At 46.6% G+C, this 24248-nt stretch overlaps 1 long non-coding RNA gene across 3 annotated transcripts in view; it reads right to left on the bottom strand.

Moving 5' to 3' along the window:
- The window catches only part of LOC119968730, a 381383-nt gene extending 357335 nt beyond the window's left edge, over positions 1-24048 (bottom strand). For 2 of the 3 annotated variants that reach the window (XR_005461192.1, XR_005461190.1), the window contains exons 1-2: positions 23104-23475; positions 6207-6436 (exon numbers count right to left, since the gene is read on the bottom strand). This is a non-coding gene — a long non-coding RNA (uncharacterized LOC119968730). Of the gene's footprint in view, positions 1-6206; positions 6437-23103; positions 23476-23883 lie in introns of those variants that run through there. The other variant, XR_005461191.1, reaches the window with a different exon arrangement.
- Positions 24049-24248: the final 200 nt, after the last annotated feature.

Below are 24248 nucleotides of genomic sequence, written 5' to 3'. Positions count from 1 at the left end.
TGACAGGGCACCCTGCCTAGGCCTACTCACCCGCCCTGTCCCTGTAGCTCCACCGAACCTGTACATCTTTGGACACTAAGGGACAATTTCGCATGGCCAATCCACCTAACCTGCCCATCTTTGGTCTGTGGGTGGAAAGCAGGGCACCCTGAGGAAACTCACGCGGACACGGGGAGAATGTGCAAACTCCACACAATCACCCAAGGCCGGAATTGAACCCGGGTCCCTGGTGCTGTGAGGAAGCAGTGCTAACCACTGTGCCACCCTGAAAACTTAAGACCTCAAGCCCGACATCACACAAAGGTTGAGTTGACAGCAAAAATGGAGTTATATTGTATGGAATCTATGTGATTATTCCTCCGTGCTTATGTAGTAAAGTCCTTGACCAACTGCATGAGGGGGCCCTGGTGTTGTGAGGATGAAGGAATTAGAACACAGGTTTTGGTGACCAGGATGAGGTGTTCAAATTGATGACAAAATTGGGCAATGCCAATCTTTCATAAAACTAAGGAACACTCCACCATTACAACCATTGCATCTGTGGAAATGGCCAACACAGCCATAGCAGAGAATACTCATCAATTATGCTGGTCCACTAGAGGGACACATGTTCTGAGTGGCTGTGGACGCACACTCGAAATGGTCACGATCATGAAATCAATAAGCAGGTTATTGAGAAACTAGACTAAATATTTGCAAGATTTGGAACACTGCAGCAGATTGTCAGTGTTAATGGTACACAGATAACTTTGAAGGAGTTTGAGGATTATTTGAAAGGGGACGATATACACCACATCAAGTCAGCTCCATATCATCCAGCAACAAATGGATTGACTGAAGATTTTGTGTAATCATTATCGCATAGAAGGACCCGGGAACATTATCATGAAGAGTAAACAAATTTCTAATATCATATCGGAACACTGTACATACTACCATGCAAAGTTCACCAGCAATGCTGTTGTTCAAGAGGAAAGTACAAATGCAGTTTGATTTGTTAACTCCACCTGATACTTCAGAGATTGACAAGCGACGACAACAAACACAAATTGCTAGGAGGGAGAAACTCTAAAAGGCGAGAATTCAACCAGGGAGAGAGAGTATTAGCTCGGAATTACACCACCAACCAGAAAGGGCTACAAGCTATGATCCTACCAAAGTCAGATCCAATATCTTACACCGGACAGACAGACGATGAAAGAGTTTGACGACGTCATGCTGATCAGTTATGTGCTGCACAAAGTGAGTTTGCAGAAACTTCTCAAGCGGTTCTACCTTTAGAAGATCTGGAGAGCTAAACTTTGGAATGGAGACTAGAGACAGGGACAAATTGGGACTTTGTTTCTGAGGACTTCTCAAAGCTTTTGGTGGCAGATACTGAAAGAACAACTCAAGAAGTACCACCTACAGAAAGGAATGAGGACACTTCCAAGTAGCGAAGTTGAAGAACACCAAATTCTATCAAAAGAATAGATGCCCACTGCAGAGACTGTCTCATTGAATTGCACATATGTATAGAAATAAGATATCAAAGCATCTGTTGGATAATTGTTAATTGTATTTAATAAGTAAACAGGGAGGGGGTTATGTGTCCCAAATTGCCCTTGAGAAGGTGAAGGGAAGTTGCCTTCTTGACCAGCTGCAGTACATGTGATTTAGGTGTTCCCACAATGCTTTAGGGAGAGAGTTCAATGCCGGGTGATGCTTCTGGTTTCATTCCTTTCTTTAGGTGTGATTGCTCATGACCGTAGCTAGTCCAGCATTTTTATTGTCCATACAAGTCACCAACCATGCTGATTTGGAAATAAAGCAATGGTTTTTCATTATCACTGGGTCAACATGCTGGAACTGCCTCCCTAACTGCACTGTGGATGTACCTGCACCAACATGGACTGCAACAGCTCAAGGAGGGGGCTCATCGCCACCTTTTCAAGGGAAGTTAATGATGGGCAGTTGTCGCAAAATGGTAGTATTTTATTAAACCAATTGTTTTTGCACAAGAAGTATCAAACTGCCATGTATTTTGTAAACCATGTCTGGGCAGCAAGTAAGAGAAAGTAATGAACAGTGTGTTCTTTTGCAAATTGATACCTTTAGTAGTCAGGGTGCTGTGAGCCAGGAAGCTGGCTAGTGGCAGATGAGGTGTTGAAGAATCAACAGCAAAAGAGAGATAGGCAGTCAACCTCAGGAAACAGAGATGAAGTGCTGAAGGCAAATGCCAATTTGTACAGAAGATTATTTATTCACTGAGCCGAAAACCATTCCCAAGTCCTGTTCACTTCGGCCATATAGTGTGGTAGTTATTGACCAACAGATTTATGGTTGTTTTTGGGAAAACAGAGTAATCTCAGGAGAGTTTAGGATTATGGGCGAAATAGATGTTTTTTGGTTTCCAGTCCTTGAGGGACGAAATGCTTACTGCCAATGAGCTAAAGTATAAGATTGTTCTTTGTGGTATTTCATTATTACATTCGTGCTATGCACGTTCCAGACAATGGCCATCTCCTAGAAGAGAGGATCTAACCATTGCCCCTTGACATCCAATGGCATTACCAGTGCTGAATCCCCCACAATCAACATCCTGGGGGTTACCATTGATCAGAAACTGAACTGGACTAACCATATTAATACTGTGGCTACGAGAGCAGGTGAAAGGCTAGGAATCCTACGGCGAGTAACTCACCTCCTGAGCCCCCCAAAACCTGTCCACCATCTACAAGAAGCAAGTCAGGAGTGTAATGGAATAGTCTCCCCTTGCCTGGATGAGTGCAGCTCCAACATTCAAGAAGCGTGACACCATCCAGGATAAAGCAGCCCGCTTGATTGATCCTCCTTCCACAAACATTCAAAACCTCCACCACTGATGAACACCGGCAGCCTTATGTGCCATCTACAAGATGCTCTGCAGTAACTCACCAAGGTTCCTTAGACAGCACCTTGCAACTGGATGGAGGATGGCTGTAATGCTATATTTCTAAGCCAAATAACTCCATCAGATAATACTGAAGCACCTGCCCCAGTACCTTGCTTGAACTTTGGAGGGTGACCATCAACGTATGGTTTAATGCTCCACAAATTGTTTTCTGTTTTGTTAAGGTTATTTATTTTTTCAGTGGCTCTTCCACTTATTGGGTTTGATTTGGTCTTGTTATTTTCTTTTTCTTCCTGTGAGATTCTTATAATTTGGACTGGAAGGCATTTTTTAAGTGTCCTAATTTTCTGGGGTTGTGGCACTCTTTTCCCCTCCTTTTATTGTGCAGGATTTTTCTGTCACACTGTGGCAGCATCTTAACATGCAGTTGGCACAATTTTCCCAATTTCGCAAACTTTTGTTTCACTGTGCTTTCGCTTTTTTGTCTGAACTATTGAATGGCTTCACTTATTTTTTTCCTATGGGACATCACTTTCCGCATGAACATTGACTCAGTTTAGTTCCCCGAGCTCAGTCCATCATGGTATCTGTACTGCCTTTATGAGAGTTAAATCATCCCTAATTTGCAAAATATCTAAGACCTCAACTATTATACTATTCCAGATTGTTTAATCTCTTGGGAGTCCATAGTCACATAGTCTGTACAAGTCAATTATGAATGAAACCAAGGTTTCATCTGGCTTTTTTTCCTCTTATTAAATTTCGCTTGCTCGATTATTAAATTTTACTGAACACTGAAGTATACATTGAATGCCTGGAGGATTGCACTGTATTTGAGGCCTAATCATCTCCCTGTCTTACTGTTATGTAATCTGCAATAATCCCTATGGCATAGAATCAAGTACTGACCGAATCCCTTTGTTGCTTTTGTGCAAATCTGAAGCTGTTCTGTATCTGCCGAATTTCTTCCTCCAATTGTCCAAGTGTTGAACTTGTTGTGAGCCTTCAGAGTTTCTGAAAGTTTCTGGGAGTGTAGACTCCATGCTTGTTCTGAGCTCTGGATCTGTTTCTGTTTCAATAGTTTGCCTTGTAGATTATGATCGGCACTCACTGCTGTCTGGATGCCAGGCCTGAATATCAGCTTGCATCTCAGCACTCACAATGCTCCGTTCTTGTGTGTCATCAATCTTTTTTCTTCGTGTCCTTTTTCCGAGTCACCAGTCTTCTATTAAGTTTTTCTGGGTCTTTTAGGCTCTGTCTTCTGCTGCCATGTTCCCTCTTGAACCCAGGATCTAGATAGTGTTTCTTTAGGGCTTATTTATTACCTGAAGACTGTTATTCCGAAAAACCATTCCTGTTTCTTTACAGATCTATATACGTCTCAGGACTGTACAAAAGGTTGCGTTTCTGTTTCGCTCTAGATCTTGGTTATTTAATTATGTGTCATTACATCGTAGTTATATATCAGTACTTGTATTAGCATCAGGTGCTCCAAATGTTGACATTTCACTTCAGCAAAATTTGAGATTTTGTTTTTATTGGCGTGTGAACTAGGGGGAGGAATAAAATAAATTGGTCCGGTTCCTCTGGTCCATTCCTGAAATCTCCTGAGTTGCAAAGACCACAAGGTCTTCGGTATTTTGCTCAGTTGGTAGTAAGCTCGCTTCAGACTCAGAAAGTGGTGGGCTCAAGTCTCGCATTAAAGACCCGGGTGCAAAACTCTAAGCTGACCCTGTCAGCGCAGTACCGAGGTTGAGATGCCATCTGTGGATGAGACATTCAACCAAGGCTCCCTCAATCCTCTCGGGTGAATGTTAAAGATACCAAGACATTATTTCAAAGAGGAGAAAGGAAGTTCTCTCCTGGCCATTATTTAACACTCAACCAACATCCCGTATAAAAGATAATGTGGTTTCCATTAACCTATAATTACTCACAACTAACAATTATACCAATCAACAAATCCAACCCACTGACATTAATATTATATAATCTAGGAACAAGTGGGAACTGATACCTTAAATTGATATCCTAGAAAAAGCCTGTGGTCATGGCCAACGTCACCCATGGACTGCATGTTCCAATCTCAGCATTGTCACTCAAGGTTTGTGTGAATGATGACATAGTAGTTGCGAATTTAACCCACTTTTCTGTACAATTGCTGCCACCTCGTATTTTTCTTACTCAATCCAATATCAATATCGGAACAATGGTGGGACGTTCAAGCTCTTGGGATTGGGCAGCACAGGAGCACAAGTGGCTAGCACTGTGGCTTCACAGCGCCAGGGTGCCAGGTTCGATTCCCCGCTGGGTCATTGCCTGTGTGGAGTCTGCACGTTCTCTCCATGTCTGCGTGGGTTTCCTCCGGGTGCTCCGGTATCCTCCCACAGTCCAAAGTGCAGGTTAGGTGGATTGGCCATGCTAAATTGCCCCTTAGTGTCCAAAAAGGTTAGGAGGGGTTATTGGGTTGTGGGGACAGGGTGGAGATGTGGGCTCAGGTGGAAGGTCTTTCCGGTGCGGACTCGATAGACCAAATTGCCTCCTTCCTGCACTGTAAATTCCATGTCTAAATGGTGGAAATAGTGATAATTATTTTGCCTCAGTATTTACCAGGGAGCACAGGGAGATGGACATGACATTAGAAGTGATGAAAAAGGCCATAAAGACACAGTCTTGGTTCAAACATGGACAAAAGAGCTGAATGCCAGAGGTGAGGTGAGAGTGACTGCCCTTGATATCAAGGCAGCACGGTAACATAGTGGTGATCACAATTGGTTCCCGTACCAACCTCCCCGAACAGGCGCCGGAATGTGGAGACTAGGGACTTTTCACAGTAGCTTCATTTGAAGCCTACTTGTGACAATAAGCGATTTTCGTATTTCATTTCAGGGTCCCAGGTTCGATTCCCGGCTTGGGTCACTGCGGAGTCTGCACGTTCTCCTCGTGTGTGCATGGGTTTCCTCCGGGTGCTCCATTTTCCTACCACAGTCCAACGATGCGCAGGTTAGGTGGATTGGCCATGCTAAATTGCTTTTAGTGTCCAAAATTGCCCTTAGTGTTAGGTGGGGTTACTGGGTTATGGGGATAGGGTGGAGGTGTGGGCTTGGGTAGGGTGCTCTTTCCAAGAGCCGGTGCAGACTCGATGGGCCGAATGGCCTCCTTCTGCGCTGTAAATTCTATGATTTAACCGAGTATGGCATCAAGGAGCCCCAGCTAAACTGGAGACAATGGGAATCAGGGGGAAAACTGTCCACTGGTGGGAGTCATACCTGACACAAAGGAAGGTGGTTTGGTTGTTGGAGGTGAACTCATTTTAAAAACTGCGCAAACCAACCTGCAAGTCTTTTGAGCACTTTGTTTGTTGGGAGCACTCTGCCGGACGGGCTGTTCGACCAGAGGTGAATCGGGTTGTTTGAGTTGCCCATAGATCTGTTGTGGATCGCTGGCTGCTCGCAATAACCAACAGTGTCCCAGGGAAGGAGGAGCCAGTCACCTGTCCGCAAAATCCACACTGGTTGCAAAAGGGAGAAAAGTTGTCCCGAGACATCAGGTATTTGCCAGCATCTGTGAAAAGAAAGTATCGATTCGCATATCAGGTGTTGCATCAGATCAGAAATTATCCCTTTTCTTCCAAGGTACTCATGATCCATTTCTTTATTTTGCGTATTTGATGCGTGGAAATTAGATATGTAAAGACACCTTATTTCATGTGCGTGGGAAGATGCTTCCACTTCCAGGGGAGATTAGAAGTTAGGCCCATATGTATAAAATAGTTGCTGATAACTCGAATTGGGACTTCGGGTGAAAATGCCTTACCCAGAGAAGGGTGCTAATGTGGAACTGACAGGGAGTGGTTGAGGTGAAGAGGAGGAATGCATTCAAGACAAGGCGAGATGAGCTGATGAGAGAGATGGGAATAGAAGGATAAATTGGTCGGGTTGGATAAAGAGTAGTGGAAGGAGGTTTGAACACTGGCATTGCTCTGTGGGGTCAAGTGGGCCAGTTTCTCTGCCGTAACTACGAAAACAATGAAAATGAACATAGGACCTGTCTTGTAACGGGTGAGGATTGTTTCTTAAACGTCGCTGGCTGACCAACGAAGGTGATTAATGCCCCCACAATATCCAAGATAAGATCTCAATCAAAATTTTAAAACTCTGTCCATTTAGTTTTCTTTATGCTTTCATGGAGTGCGGGCATCGTGGGCAAGGCCAGCATTTGTTGCCCGTCCCTATTTGCCCTCGAATTGAGTGCAATTTTTTATTGACTCAACCACATTGCTGAGCATCTGGAGTCACATGTAGGCCAGACCAGGTAAGGACGGCACATTTCCTTTCCTAAAGACCATTAACGAACCAGTTTGATTTTTACGACAATCAACAATGGTTTCATGGTCATCCTTAGACTTCTAATTCCGGATTTCTTTTATCGAATTCAAATTTCACCATCCGTTGTGGGGGAATTCAATGCTTGATCCCTAGGACATAACCATGGGTATCTGAATTTCTAGTCCAATGACAATACCACTATGCCACCACCTTCCCAATATTCCACAACAATATTCCACAATTCACCCATTGAATTCTTTTTAGATACCTCTTTCTTTCGATACCTCGATTAAGCCTTTCACTTATAGGCATCACTCAGCCTGTCTCCATAAGACCTTAAGACCAGAAGACATAGGAGCAGAATTCGGCCACTCGCCCCATCGAGTCTGCTCCGCCATTCAATCATGGCTGATATTTTCTCATCCCCATTTCCTGCCTTCTCCCCATAACCCCTGATCCCCTTATTAATCAAGAACCTATCTATCTCTGTCTTAAAGACACTCAGTGATTTGGCCTCCACAGCCTTCTGCGGCAAAGAGTTTCACAGATTCACCACCCTCTGGCTGAAACAATTCCTTCTCCTCTCTGTTTTAAAGGATCGTCCCTTTAGTCTGAGATGGGGTCCTTTGGTTCTAGTTTTTCCTACAAGTGAAAACATCCTCTCCATGTCACTCTATCCAGGCCTCGCAGTACCCTGTAAGTTTCAATAAGATCCCCCCACATCCTTCTAAACTCTAACGAGTACAGACCCAGAGTCCTCAACCGTTTCTCATACGACAAGCTCTTCATTCCAGGGATCATTCTTGTGAATCTCCTCTGGACCCTTTCCAAAGCCAACACATCCTTCCTTAGATATAGGGCCCAAAACTGCTCACAATATTCCAAATGGTGTCTGACCAGAGCCTTAGAAGTCTCAGAAGCCTTCCAACTGGGTATTCATTTCCCTCGCAACAATTAGACGAAGATTTTAGCCTGATTGTCATTCTGAGCAGGTGGACCTTAAACAAGCTCCTGATGTGAAATCTGCATGTTGGCTCCAATTAATGGGCTAAAGCAACTTTCCCAACTTCCCCCCATCCCCGCCTGCCACCCCCCCCCCCCCCCCCCCACCGCCGGCCAGCCCCCCCACCCACCCACCCACCCACCCACACACACACACACACCAATATTCTGCCAGGTAACAGGTAGTGATTGGATCCTAGCTAAGGACCAAAGACTTGGGGAGTTTTCTCCGAATTATTGGTTAATTCAATTGTATTGTGACTCCAGGTCAAGTGGCGCTGGAATTAACCATGCACCAGCCCGGGATGGCATAATATTAGTGTAAATTGCAAATTTGGCCATAGTACTTTGTATCTCTGCATCCAAGTCATTAATATATATTGTAAATAGTTGAGACTAAAGGACCGAATCCTGTGGCACTCCACTAGTTACATCTTGCCAACCAGCAAAAGACCCATTTATCTGCCTTCTGTCGGTTCACCAGTCTTCTATCCAAGCTAATAAATAATTAATATTTCCATGTGATCTCATCTTGTTTACCTGGGTGTGCTAGTGCATGAGTCACAGAAAGTTGGTTTACAGGTGATTAAGAAGGCAAATAGAATTTTGTCCTTCATTGCTAGAGGGATGGAGTTTAAGACTAGGGAGGTTATGCTGCAATTGTATAAGGTGTTAGTGAGGCCACACCTGGAGTATTGTGTTCAGTTTTGGTCTCCTTACCTGAGAAAGGACGTGCTGGCACTGGAGGGTGTGCAGAGGAGATTCACGAGGTTAATCCCAGAGCTGAAGGGGTTGGATTACGAGGAGAGGTTGAGTAGACTGGGACTGTACTCGTTGGAATTTAGAAGGATGAGGGGGGATCTTATAGAAACATTTAAAATTATGAAGGGAATAGATAGGATAGATGCGGGCAGGTTGTTTCCACTGGCAGGTGAAAGCAGAACTAGGGGGCATAGCCTCAAAATAAGGGGAAGTAGATTTAGGACTGAGTTTAGGAGGAATTTCTTCACCCAAAGGTTTGTGAATCTATGGAATTCCTTGCCCAGAGAAGCAGTTGAGGCTCCTTTATTAAATGTTTTTAAGGTAAAGATAGATAGTTTTTTAAAGAAAAAAGGGATTAAGGGTTATGGTGTTCGGGCCGGAAAGTGGAGCTGAGTCCACAAAAGATCAGCCATGATCTAATTGAATGGCGGAGCAGGCTCGAGGGGCCAGATGGCCTACTCCTGCTCCTGCAGTCTATATGCATATTAAAATCATCCATGATTATTGTCATAACTTTCTTCTAAGCCTACAATTCTTCTTGGTTTCTACTGTGCCCCACTTTTTGAACCATTGTTTGGGGACCTGTAGATTACTTTCACTGAAGACTTCTTTTCTTTGCTATTTCTCATTTCTATCCAGATTGTTTCCAGATCTTGATCTTCAGTGCCGATATCATTTCTCAGTACAGCACTAATCCCTTCATTTACTCGCAAAGCTATACCACCTCCTTTTCCTTTCTGTCTAACCTTCTGAAATACTAAGTACCCTTGAATACTCAACTCCCAAACCTGGTCTCCTTGTAACCATGTCTCAGTAACCGCCACCAAATCATACCCCTTTGTCTCTATTTGTGCTGTTAACTCATTAATTTTGTTCCAAATGCTTCATGCATTCAAACACAGAGGGCTGGATTCTCCGCCGTCGGGATGCTCCGTTTTACCGGCAGCCCAGGAGTTTCCCGGCGGCGTGGGACTGCTCCACAATGGGAACCACATTGACCAACCGGCAAAACGGAGCACCCCGCTGGCGTGCTGAACCAGAAATCTGGCGTGGAGGGATGGAGAATCCAACCCAAAGGCTTCAAGTTTGTTCTAGTATGAAATCACCCTTCTCTTTTTAAAAATATATTTTTATTCCAAACGTAGCAAAACAAAAGAAAGACAATGTAACTCATGAACAACAACAGAATGGATAAATATAGTGAAAGCAGTTGCTGTTCACTAACAGGTCCTTAAAGATGGCAATGAACTGCGTCCACCTGGAGCGGAACGCGTCCTCTTACCCTTTGATAGAAAATGTGATTTTCTCCAATGTTAGGAATTCTGCCAGGTTCACTCGCCAGCCTAAGGCCTTAGGTGGTGCTGCCAATCTCCACCCAAGCAGGATGCATCGCCGGTCTATCAGGGAGGTAAAGGTCATGAAGGTAGTTCCCTTCCCCTCAAAAAGCTCCGGCCTGTCTGACACCCGGAAGATTGCGACAAGCACACATGGCTCCATCCTGACCCCCACGATCTTGGACATGGTCTTGACCTACATTGGGCAGGACCAGAACATGTGGAACAAGTGGTTTGCTGGCCACCTCTGGCACCGTTCGCATTTATCTTGCACCCCAGGGAAGAACCCACTCATGCGCGCTTTGGGCAGGTGCGCCCTGTGTACCACCTTCAGTTGTATCAGGCCCAATCTAGCACAAGAAGACATGCAATTAGCTCTGTGTGGGATCTCACTCCCTTCTAGCCCAAGGCCCAATTCCTCCCTCCACCTCCCCCTTTTCTCATCCAATAGGGCTCTTACTTCCTCCAGCAGTCGCCCATATATGTTTGAGATCTTCCCCCTTCCAACTCACCCTGCGATAACATTCTGCCCAGCAAGGTGTGCTAAGGCAATTGAGGGACCGAGGGAGCCTCCTTGTGGAGAAAGTCCCATATCTGTACATATGTGAACTCGCTCCCGTTTAGGAGTTGAATCTACCATCCACGTAAATGTCCCTAAACCTCATCACTCACTCCTCCCTCTTCCAAGCTTTATATGTACCATCCATTCCCGCCGGACATGCCCCTCAACTTGAAGTGGGCCGGGATTCTCTGACCCCCGCGGCGGGTCGGAGAATCGGTGGGAGGGTGCACGAGAATCGCGCCACACCGCCCCGATGACGGCTCGCCGATTCTCCGGCGCCGATCCCACGGACGCCCGGTCAAGGGCCGCTGAAAGCGACCCCCCCCCCCACCCCCGGCGATTCTCCAGGCCTCCCGCCGAGTTCGGCCGAGTCCCCCGGCATGAGTTACGTATGGTCCTACCTGGCGGGACCTTGGAGTTCTGTCTGCGGGGGCCGTCCTGGTGGGAGGGATCCGACCCGGGGGGGTCCTCAACAGTGGCCTGGCTCGCGATCGGGGCCTACCGATCGGCGGGCGGTCTAGTTCGTGGAGGCCTATGTTCCTCTGCGCCGGGCCCCTGTAGGGCTCCGCCATATTGCCCGAGGGGCCACCACGGAAACGGGAACCCACGCGCATGTGCAAACTCTCGCCGGTTACGGCTCACATGCGCAGACTCGTGCCAGCCGTGGCGCGCCGGCTTTCGGGCGCCAGAGCGGCGGACACCACTCCGGCGCCATACTAGCCCCCTAGGAAGATATGGATTGCTGCTAGTTGAGGCCCGTTGACGGCGGAGTGGCTTGCTCCACTTTTCATGACGGCATCAGAACTTGGCCATGGTGTCTGGCTTGGTTCCAGGCTTTCAATAATGCTCGCACCACCGTCCTCATCGAGAATCTGGCCGGGGAGAAAGGGAGAGGGGCAGCAACCAATGCCCGCAGGGATGTCTCAGTACATGATGCTTCCTCCATTTGCACTCACTCCGCCCCCGGCTATAATCCTACCCTGCACGTTTCCACATTCACTGCCCAATGGCAATGCACCGTCTCCTCTAGGAAGGTTCTACAAATCCTGGGGTTCTTTCCCCACCGCGCAAAGGCTGAGATCAGTTTATCCACCTTGGCAAAGAATGATTTAGGGAAGCGACTGAAACACAAACAGGAACCTGGGCAGGATGTTCGTTTTTATCGTCGGCACTCTCCCCTCCAGGGAGAGCGGGAGTGAGTCCCACCTTCACAGGTCCCCTATCACCCCTTCCACCAAGCTGGCCAGGTGCAATTTGTGGAGCTGGCCCCCAGTGGTGGGCTATCTGAACCCCCCAGGTCACTGATCTTAGTTTGGGCCTATTTGAATGGCAGCACACCCATCGCCCCCTCCCCTCCCTAGGGGTTAACTGGGAAGATTTCTATCTTACTTAGGTTTAGTTTGTCACCTGCGAAGGCTCCAAAATCTCTCAGGAGCTCGGTTATCTTTCCCATACTGGCTAAGGGGTCCGAGAGGTAGAGCAGCAGGTCATCCGCATAGCGGGACATTCGATGTTCTCTGCCTCCTCTCTCAATGTCTCTTCACCCACTCAATAACCTGAATGCGATCGCCAGTGACTCAACTGCCAGAGCGAACAGCGGCGGGAACAACGGGCATCCCTGCCTCGTGCCCCTGTACAACTGGAAGTAACCTGATCTTGTGTCATTCATCCGGACGCTTGCCATGGGAGCCCTGTACAACAGTTCCACCCACAAGACGACCACCGGCCCAAACCCAAACCGTTCAACAGTCACCTGATGTTAGCCGACACCTGATGGCATTTGCCAAACCCGGTTTGGTCTCCACAATCACTTCAGGCAAGCAACTCTCCAGTTTCTTGCCAGAACCTTCGCTAAAACCTTTGCATTGGTGTTCAAAAGTGAGATAGGTCTGTATGACCCACACTTTACCGGGTCTTTGTCTTTCTTCGGAATTAATGAGATTGAAGCTTGTGCCAATATGGGTGGCAAGGCAGCGAGTCGTTGAACATCCCCTGCAAGTTTAGAGCCAGCATTGTTGCAAACATTTTGTAGAAGTCCACCAGGAACCAATCCATTCCAGGTACCTTCCTGCATTGCATGGAGTTGAGGCATTCTATGACCCAAAGGTGCTTCCAGTCCCTGCCCCCTTTCCTCATCCACCACCGGGAAGTCTAGTCCCTCCAGAAATTGTTTCATCTCCGAGTCCACCTCCGGTGGCTCAGGCATGTTCAGCCCTTGGTGGAAGGCTCCAGTGATCTTTTCTGGGGCCCTGACCAGCTGAGCCCCCTTTGTCCCTGATCAGTGCTATCTCCCATATGGCTGCTTGCATCCTCACCCAGTGGGCCAACAGGCAGCTGGCTTTGTCACCATGCTGATGTGAATGGAGGGGCTGCCTCACCGCCTTCCCGGTTGAAATCAGCTCGAACTCCATTTGCAGTCTGTGGAGAATGTGGAGGGTGACACCTCCCCGTTCTGGTTGCAACTCACGTAGTTACTGATGGCAAGCTCCATCTTTTCACAAAAACCTTGTTAGCAAGGAGAGCCATGACCAACCTCAACGGGAGGTCCTGGATCCGACCCATTTCCATCCTCACATCCACATAATGTGGTGCATCCTCTGGGCTAACTCCTGCTGAATATTCAGCCCATGCTCCTGGAAGCACCAATTACCCCACTATTCGGGAGTAAACCCTGCGAACAAGAGCGGAGAAGGAGAACTCCCTCTCCCTCAGGTGGCTGAATCTCCAAGGGTCTACCCGCCCATCCGTTCCATGAAGGCAATCAGCTCCGTCACCTTTCCCGACATTGCACATGACCTGGGACCTGACCTGTCCACCCTCAGGATCAGGACACAGTTGAAGTCACCCCTCCATTATCAGATGGTGGGAGTTTAGTTTGAGGATCGCCGCCAATGTTTTCATCATCCCAGTTCATGTTCACCAGGATCAGCAGACCACTTTCCAAAGTTGGTTACCGTAAACCGCTTATTAAACAGGATTTCCAACCCTCTCACTCTCCTGTCAAAATGTGATGGATACGCTTGTCCCACCCAACTCTACCTGACCCTCATTTGGTCCTTGGCCCTCAGGTGTGCCTCTTGTAAAAAGATTACGTAGGTCCTCTGGCTGTTCAAGTGACAGGTGGCTTGGGATCTTTTGATTGGGCCGTTAAGCCCCTTCATGTTCCAGGTGACCATCCTGACGGGAGGTCTCTGCAACCCCTATCTTTTAGGGTCAGACATGATCACCTCATGGACATGCCATCGCATGTCCCGGATTACCTTTTTCCACAATCCACCCAAGGTGGCCACCACCACCGCACTCATTCAAACCTTCCAACCATGAAACCTGTGTTATCAGCATTCTATTCTCCCTCCCCTTCCCCTTAAGCTACCCAGCTCCCCACGCCACCCCCATACTCTCCCCTTCAATTGGACAGCCAGCCCCCTCCTCTACAACCCCCTTCCTCCCCCACCGCCCCCCTAATTCTCCAATGAACCAGCCAGCCCCAACCCATTGGTTTACCCCCAACCCCTGTAAGATACCACCCCTCTCTCGGGAGACTTGCTGTGGCTCCCCCCTCGCTTGCACCTGTTTACTCGCATTATCGCTAACATGGTGGCTGCCTCCTGGGAACGAAGCCCAATAACCCCGACTAGAAAGATCCCTAACAGCCCTGTACCCCCATTCTCCCAATTAAAGGTTGGCCATGTTGGAAGAGGAACAACTGGAAACCCAAAGAGAAGTATCAGGCTCTCCTTTCACCCAGTTGGAATAACCCTGGTACCTGTAGGGTCCAGCCCTGAAGCCCAACAGCAAAAACCAATAAAATCTATCAGAAAGGTAATAGAACAAATACATGTGGAAACTCCCAAATTAGAAACCATCCATGATATCGCACCCCTCCACTTAGTTCTTTCCCAGCCCATTCTTCCGTACAAAGTTGTTTGCCTCCTCCGACATGTTAACAAAATGGTCCCTGTCCTGGCAAGTGATCCAAAGTTTCATCGGATACAAGATGTGAAATCAAATGTTATTTTTGACTAGTGCCATCCGGGTGCTCCGGGTTCCTCCCACAAGTCCTGAAAGACATGCTTGTTAGGTGAATTGGACATTCTGAATTCTCCCTCCGTGTACCCGAACAGGAGCTGGAATATGGCGACTAGGGGATTTTCACAGTAACTTAATTGCAGAGTTAATGTAAGCCTACTTGTGACACTAATAAAGGTTATTATTGTTATTATGTTTGCTTTATTAAATTCCATTCACAGTTTAGCCAGTTCGGCCTGAATGTCTCGGTAGATATGAATGGAGGGCCTCTCCCAGTCTCAGGCCCCCGTGGTCTTCACCCATCTTCGGATACGCTCCTTGTTTTGGAACTTGTGGAGTCTGATCATTTCAGCCTTCAGTGATTACCCAGGGTTCGTGCCTTCTAGCGAAGCGACCTGTAGGCCAGGTCCACCTCAGCAGGTTTTGTGAAGACCCCCTCCCCAAGCAACTTCGAGAGGTTCAGTTCTTACCGCCTGTGCCTCTGCTAGCTCGACGATCCAGAGGTTCTGGCGCCAAGTTCGGTTCTCCTGGTCGTCAACTCTGGAATTAAGACATTTTTGGGTTGCCGTCAACATCGTTATTGCGGCTTCTAACAAGGCAGTTTCTTCATCCTGCTCCCTGATCATCATCTCCATTTCCCGGACCGTTGTTCCCTGAGACTCTAGTCGCTGCTCTATCCTGTTACATAGGGGGGCCACCACTGCTAGAAAGCCATCTCCATTGTCAACAACAGGTCCTCCTTCACTGCTTCTCTGTGGTTTTAGAATTCTACTGCAATGAACTCCATCAGCGTCTCCGCCGAGGACTGGGATTGTGACGACGACTCTGTGAGGCCCGCCATGTTCGACTTTGCGCAACCATGCGGGCCTCTGACTCTGATGTGTGGTTTTGTTCTGTTACTTTTATTCACTTTGTGCTTCTCCTGATAGCCCACCGACATTCCAAACTGACCGGGCTTTCAACGAGGGTCCAATTTGTACAATTCTTTCAAGTTTGATGCTCATTCATTGGATGAGAAAGATCCAAAAATGAGTTTCCAAATGGGAACCACCATTTGTGTGGCCACTTAAGTCATGGCCACCGAGGGCAGCCCGGTGGCCTAGTGGTTAGCACAACCGCTTCACGGCGCTGAGGTCCCAGGTTCGATCCCGGCTCTGGGTCACTGTCCGTGTGGAGTTTGCACATTCTCCCCGTGTCTGCGTGGGTTTCACCCCCACAACCCAAAAATGTGCAGAGTAGGTGGATTGGCGACGCTAAATTGCCCCTTAATTGGAAAAAATAATTGGGTACTCTAAATTAAAAAAAAAGTCATGCCCACCATCGGAAGTCCCAAATTTCCCTACTCATTTCTAAAAACATTAGTGGGCGTCGCATATAGACCCCAAACTGCAATGGTGATGTTGGGAATGGCATTAAACAGGAAATTACAGATGCATGCGCTAAAGGGACATCTGTAATTATGGGTGATTTTAATCTGCATATAGATTGGGCAAATCAAAATAACACCAATACCATAGAGAAGGAATTCTTGGACTGTATACGGGATGTATAGGCCATCCTAGACTGGGTACTGGATAATAAGAGCAGAATCATTAGCAATCTAGTTCTGTGAGACCCCTTGGGGATGAGCGATCATAATATGATAGAATTTGTTATCAAGATGGAGAGTGAAGTAGTTGAATCTGAGACTAGGGTCCTGAATCTTAATAAAGGAAACTATGATGGTATGAGGCGCAAGTTGGCATTGATAGATTGAGAAATGTACTTAAAGGTATGACAGTGGATAGGCAATGGTAAATATTTAAGGTGCGCATGGGGGAACTGCAACAATTGTTTATTCCTGTCTGGCACAAAAGTAAAATGGGAAAGATGGCAAAACCATGGCTTACAAGGGAAATTAGAGATAGTATTCGATCCAAGGAAGAAGCATACACATTGGCCATGAAATCAACAGGTCTGAGGATTGGGAGCAGTTTAGAATTCAGCAAAGAAGGGCCAAGGGGTTGATTAAGAAGGGTGAAAAATAGAGTATGAGAGTAAGCTTGCAAGGAACATAAAAACTGATTGTTTCTCTAGATATGTGAAGGGAAAAAGATTGGTGAAGACAAATGCAGGTCCCTTACAGTCAGAAACAGGGGAATTTATTAACGGGGACAAATAAATAGTTGAGCAACTCAATATATACTTTGATTCTGTCTTCGCAAATAAGGACACAAACCATAGACCAGAAATGTTGGGGAACGCAGGTTTTAGTGAGAGGGAAGAACTGAAGGAGGTCAACATTAGTCGAGAAATGGTGTTGGGGAAATTGATGGGATTGAAGGCGGATAAATCCCCAGAGCCTGATAATCTCCATCCCAGAGTACTTAAGGAAGTGGCTCGAAAAATAATGGATGCATTGGTGGTCATCTTCCAGGATTCTATAGACTCTGGAACAGTCTCTGCAGACAGGAGGATAGCCATTGTAACTCCACTATTTAAAAAGGGAGGGAGAGAGAAATCAGAGAATTATAAACCAGTCAGCCTGATGCCAGTAGAAAACTGTCTGGCAGACAAGAAACAAAGAGTAGGAATTAATGGGTCTTTTTCAAATTGGCAGGCAGTGACTAGTGGGGTACCGTAGGGATCGGTGATAGGAACCCAGCTATTCACAATATTTAGATGAGGGAGCAAAATGTAATATCTCCATATTTGCAGATTGTGTGATTTCCACATTGTGTGGGAGGATGAGCAGTGAGGAGGATGCAGAGATCCTTCAGTGTGATTTGGACAAGTTGAGTGAGTGGGCAAATGAATGGCAGATGCAGTATAATTTGGAGAAATGTGGGGTTATCCACTGTCACAAAAATGAGAAGGCAGACTATTATCTGAATGCCCATAAATTAGGAGAGGGAAATGTGCAATGAGTCACTGAAGGTAAGCGTGCAGGTACAGCAGGCAGTAAAGAAGGCAAATGGTATGTTTGTCTTCATAGTGAGAGGATTCGAGTACACGAGGAGGGATGTCTTGCTGCAATTATACAGGGCCTTGGTGAGGCCACACCTGGAATATTGTGTGCAGCTTTGGTTTTCTTAGCTGGGGAAGGATATTCTTGCTCTGGAGGGTGTGCAGCAATGGTTTACAAGACTGATTCCTGGGATGGAGGGACTGACAAATGAGGAGAGACTGTAGCAGTTACGACTGTAGTCGCTGGAGTTCAGAGGAATTAGAGAGAATCGCACAGAAACCTATAAAATTCTGAACAGGGTAGATGCTTGAAGGATGTTCCCAATGGTGTGTGCGTCCAGAACCAGGGCTCGCAGTCTGAGGATGCAGGGTAGACCATTTAGGACAGAGATGAGGAGAACTTTCTTCACCAAGAGAGTGGTGAGCCTGTGGAATTCGTTGTGAGGCCAAAAAATTGCATGTTCTCAAGAAGCAATTAGATATAGCACTTAGGGTGAAGGGGGGTCAAAGGATATGGAGGGAAAGCGGGGTTAGGCTATTGAGTTGGATGATCATCCATGATCATAATGAATGGCTCGAAGGGCCGAATTGGCTCCTCCTGCTCCTAATTTCTATGTTCCTGTGATTCCATTCCTTGGTGCAATATGGCATTCACGCGTTCTGTCCCTTCCTTTTATATTCTGGTAACAATCCATCTCTCCACTAACCTGCACTCCTGCCTTCTCCTTTAATTTTGATTTTCCATGCAACTGAAAATCCTCCCCGCTATATAGTGGGAAGCCCTACTGAAGAAAAATGGGGGGAAATGAGTTTGAGAGGATTGTAACAAACCATTCAAGGGATAGTTTGTGTGTACTTACACAGTGGGAGTTAGAAGGGTGAGAACAATAAAATGGTGCATGTGCCCATTTAGCTGGTGACTTGAAGACAGTAAATCTGAGAAGAATTGCTTTGTCTTTGTTAGTTATATGAAGAATTCATATATTTCCCCAGATAAAAGAAAGGTTGAAACAAAACCTGGCAAACAAGGGAAGTTCTTGAAGTAGCCATATACTTTTCAGGTCAAAGGAAAGGAAATGTGCATGATTAGGTTGAATCTCTTAACTGGGACATCCCAAGAGTGCCACGTTGCCATGGGGTTAGGTTTCAGGGTAAATACCCTCCTGGGTTAGTTTTCCCTGTGCGTTTTCTTACAAACACAGACAGCGAGAGAGGAAGAGTGGGGATGTAGCTGAGAACAGTAGCAAAGGGCTATCAGGAACAATAGTGTTTCAGATTTTGGAATCACTGAACCAGAAAGCGGGGAAGCCAATGTTGGCGCTCTGGCATTAAATATTGTGAGGTGCCGAAAGAGAATTGGAAGGTTTCCTGATAGACTGACACGTGGTCTGTTATAATTTTCAGGCTCAAAGAATAAAGGGTTATTTAATATACTGCTAATTTAGTACTGCTTGTTTTGTTTAATTCTTCTGCAGTAAAAGTTTTGTTTAAAACTTGATACCGTTTGGCACGGGTCCTTCAGGTAATAACAGGGATTTGATTTTTTTTTTAAAGTTAATGGCTTCCTTCTAGATTGTACAGGGAAAATGATAAATTGTTACAATGGAGCAATTAGACACACCGCTATACTCGAGGTTGGAGCACCCTGTAAAGTGGACATCAGTCTGAATCTACCCATGGCTGCCTCAGTGTTTGATGTCGACATTGAGTGTCAGGGGCATTCCATTCCCCTGCACTGAAATAGAAACGTTGAAACGTGGAAAACAGAAGTAGGAGGAGGCCATTCAGCCTTTCGAGCCTGCACCGCCATTCATTATGATCATTTATCCAAATTATACTGCATCCGCCACTCATTTGCCCACTCACTCAACTTGTCCAAATCACACTGAAGGATCTGTGCATCCTCCTTAAGCGCCTTGATGAGCAGAAAGCCTGAGAAAAGCAATGCCGCAGACCCCAACAGCTCAACTCACAAAGGCACTCACAGTACAATAATTCATTTAGTTCTAGATTTCTGTCACGGACCCCAGAGCAAAAAAAGCCTTGTTGTAGCTGACATTCTTGGCCCCTGAGTCAGGTGGCTGTGTTTTCAAGCCTGACTCTTGTGCTTTGAACACATAATCCAGACTGATATTCCGAGGGAGTGCTGCACTGTCGGAGGTGCTGTGTTTCGGGCGTGGCACTAAATCGCAGCTCTGCCTGCCCTCTCAGGTGAACTCAAAGTATCCTATGGCCTCTGTGGTGAAGAAGAGCAGGGGAATTATCCACAGCGACCTGCCCAGTCTCTTGATCGGCACCACTAAAACAGATTATCTGGTCATTATCGCATTGTTGTTCGCAGGGCGGGGGGGTTGATGGATGCAAATTGACAGCTCCATTTCCCACATTTCACCAGCCTGAATTCATAACAGGTTCCATAAGAATGCAATTATATTCTATCTTCCAATAATGTGTTTATCTGAGAGGATGTTTGGGAATTGGAATGCCGGTAAATAGCCACTGGGGTGGATAGTTTCACTGCTTTCATGGTCTGTGGTAGGCAACATGATTGCATGTAAAACAACAATGCCTTACATTTATATGGCTCATTTAACACAGGAAAACATCCCAAGGGGCTTCCCAGGAGGGATAACAAATAAAATCTGACACCGAGAAGCAGAAAACGACATTGCGGCAGGTGACCAAAAACCTGGTCAACAAGGTGGGTGTTTTGGGAGGACAGATAGACAGAGAGCTGGGAGAGGTTGAGAGGGGGCAATTCCAGAGCTTAGCGACCAGGCAGCTGAATTAATAATGAATAATCTTTATTGTCACAAATAGGCTTACATTAACACAGCAATGAAGTTACTGTGAAAATCTCCCAGTCGCCACATTCCCTGTTCGGGTACACAGAGGGAGAATTCAGAATGTCCAATTCACCTAACGGCACGTCTTTCAGGACGTGTGGGAGGAAACCGGAGCACCCGGAGGAAGCCCACGCAGACACGGGGAGAACATGCAGACTCCACACAGACAGTGACCCAAGCCGGGAATCGAACCTGGGACCCTGGCACGGTGAAGCAACAGTGCTAACCATTGTGCTACCGTGCTGCCCTCGCACTTGTCAATGGCGAAGCGATTAAAATCGGGGATCCGCAAGAAACCAGGACTGCAGGAGCGCTGTGACCTTGGCGCGTTGTTAGTCTGGAGGAGATGACAGAAATAGGATGGACAAAGCCACGGAGGGATCTGAAAACAAGGATGAGAATTTCCCAGCTGGACCGCACACCACCATTCCCTTTCGGAAGCATCCTCTCCTTGGCTGGAGTGGGGCCCATAGCCATGGAGACACCGATGAGAAAGCATTATTACTACTGTATCATTCTTTATCCTCGCCTTCAAAGTGCATGCAAAAACAAAAGGGAGTAAGACTTAGCTCCTTTACAAATTAACACAGACCCATAAGAAACTGATCGGGTGAGGGGCTTGGGGAGGGGGCGGGGGGAGGGGGTGGCTGGCGTTGGTGGTACGGTGAAAATTGAGAGGAAAGAACCTCTCAATTATCCAATAACCTTTAGCAGAGTACAAGTGTCTCTGAAATCTGAATTTATGAGGTGGGAGCAGGGTATACATTTTGTTATGACACACGTGACCAGTGCAGCTGTTAAGTCTTAGAGGGAGACTGTGTCATTGCCCGGGTGAATAATGTGGTAGATTTTGGCACTGAGCCATGCATTCTGGACGAGGCAAGTGGGAGAGACGCAGTCTAATGCTGAAAAAAAAAAGAAACCATATCCCATAACGCTCCCCCCCCCCCCCCCACCCCTTTCATTCCTCCTGTCCACAGCTCGCCCAGCTCCAGACGCCCTCCCCCCCCCTCCCTCCAATGTGTACTTTATGCGTTGTACATGATTCAGATTCAAAGATTTATAGTAAGGGGGGCTAATCGGCAAATCAGAACAGGCGTGCCAAGTGAATACTGATGTGCCTTTGATAGAATGCATGCGGATCCCAGTGCTTTTACGCTTGCATTGCAATGTGGCACTGTAACAAGATATCAGGGGCGCGTCTGTCTACCTGTCACAGCTCTGCATGTTACGCGCATCTCTCTCTCTCTCTCTCTCCCTCCTGCCTCACCCCTTGTCTCTCTTTCCATCTCTCCATCTCCCTGCCTTTCTTCGTCTCTCTCTTTTTCTCTCGCCCTCTCCCTGACTCACTCTCGCTCGCTCGCTCACACTCTTGACTGTTCCAGTAAAGCAGATGCAAATCAGAGCACATTGTGTAAAAGGCCAGACTGACCTCGATTCTATTCATTAATAAATCAACATCCGAAACCCACTGCCCCGCCAAACAAAAGCTTAAAGTGCCTTTCATATTTGTAATATGTTATGATAAACAATGGCTGCAGATTCACAAGTGAAGTTTATTTCAATCAGAAAGCAGCCTATATTAAACATTCAAGTTTGCAACACGATATCGATTTCAGTGTTGCTCTGGCACAGCTTAATGTAATACACAAAGATAGATATCAGAGTGAGCATTTGGAACAGTGTGCTGTTGTGATGCTATGTACATCAATGACCCAATTGCCGCATTAGTCTGCATCGGAGCTGTGTATATTGCACCTTTGAATCCATTTCTGGGATTCTTGAAATAGGGAATTTCAAGGATGAGGCGGGAAAGAGGAAATAAAGGAAAAGAGAGATGGAGGAAGGAGTGGAGTAGAGGGATGGAAGATAGGGTTCGGAGAAAGGACAGGGAGGAGGAGAGAGAGATGGGGATAGTGATCCACAGAGAAGCAGAGAGAGGGGGAGAAAAGAAAGACACCAGGGATGGGAGAATAGAGAGGAGGGTAGAGGGTGGAGGGGAGGCAGAGCAGAAAATGACAGGGAGGAAAAAAAGGAGGAAGTGAGAGATAAAAAGGACAGAGGGGAGCTGTGGAGAAAAGGATGGAGAAAAAGGGTGAAGAAGAAAGCGGGACGGAGAACAAGGGACAGTAAATATCCAGTCAAAAGCTGTGCTATCTAGTCTCAGATAGAGTTAATGTTACGAACACTTCTATTATTTAGAAAAGCTTCTTAAGAATGATGAAAAATTCTGCGGTGTTGACGGCGATTTCTCCCTCCCTCAGACACACACCTGACAGCTCCGAATAAAAGAGGTAACTGGCACAACAGTCATAATGAATCACTTCATACGAACAAGAGTCGCTAATGAGAAGCCCTAATGGCTCAGAAAGCAATATGTTAAACAAAGCTCATTAACGTATGATGCAAATGAGTTCCTCACCAATGATGTCACAGATTGGCTGGGATGGGGAGCAGCACTAGCTCGATGGGATTGGCCACTCGATGCTCCTGAAGCAATTGCCTTTAGTTTTAGCACAGACCGAATCGCAGACTTCGCTCTCTCTCGCATTCTTTCTTTCTTTTGTTGCCGTTTTCAGGTGAAATCTTGTTCAAACCCAGCTACCACTCCATAGTACTGGGCACCCTGAGAGAGAGGAAGGTAAAGAGAGCGAGATAGCGAGGCCGAGACAGCAAGATAGACATAGAGAGAGCGACAGAGGGAAGGGGAGAGATAGAGAAAGAGAGAGCGAGACAGAAACAGAGACAAAGAGACGGAGGGGGAAAATGAGGGGGGTTGAGAGAGAGAGGGATGTAGAGAAAGTGAGGGTGAGAGAGAGAGAGAGAGACAGAGAGAGTGAGGGCGAGAGAGAGAGCGATAGAGAGAGAGTGAGAGAGAGAGAAAGAGAGACACCCCTCGTTAATACAGCCTCTCGGACCACTTTGAAATGCAACTGCTGATGAAATGCCAGCCCTTGGCATCGAGCCCAGACTGCGTTCCTTCCTTCGGGGAGTTTTTTTTATATATTTGAGAGGAGGGAAGAGAAAAGAACTTTGATCTATCTGGTAAAACAGAAGCAAAGTAAATACAATCTACTTGCTCATTATTAAATAGCGTAACCAGCGGCGATTGCATCGTTATTCGCTGTTTAAAAAATAATAACAATTTGGTAAAGAATCCTGGAAACAAAAATAATGAATAATATAAAAGCCATGAGCTGACCTGTGATTTAAGTGCCCCGGGCTAGAATTTCCCTCCTTTGTCTCTTTCTGTGCAGAAATCTTCATTTTCCGTCTCTCTCATTGGTCTCACACCAATTGCTCAGCCACCATTTCAAAATCTATCGGCGATTTCTACGAATCATGAATCAAAAAAGGGGAAAAAAAAATACATACATCAAGACCCCCCCCCCCCCCCCCCCCCCCCTCCCCCCTTTTCTGATCTCTGAAAAGTTTGCGTTAAATTTGAAAAGAGACATGGACAAGTCGGTGGGCGATTAGCTCTCTCCTTGACGGTGTGAATTGGAAACTGGGTGTGGGTAGGGGGAGCCAGGCAGGGGTGTTAACCAAATAAAAACTCGGGGTGAA

The sequence above is a fragment of the Scyliorhinus canicula genome, chromosome 7, assembly GCF_902713615.1.
Source record: "Scyliorhinus canicula chromosome 7, sScyCan1.1, whole genome shotgun sequence".
Taxonomy (NCBI): Eukaryota; Metazoa; Chordata; class Chondrichthyes; order Carcharhiniformes; family Scyliorhinidae; genus Scyliorhinus; species Scyliorhinus canicula.
Note: the sequence above shows the minus strand (reverse complement) of the source record. Positions and strands in the feature narration are given on the sequence as shown.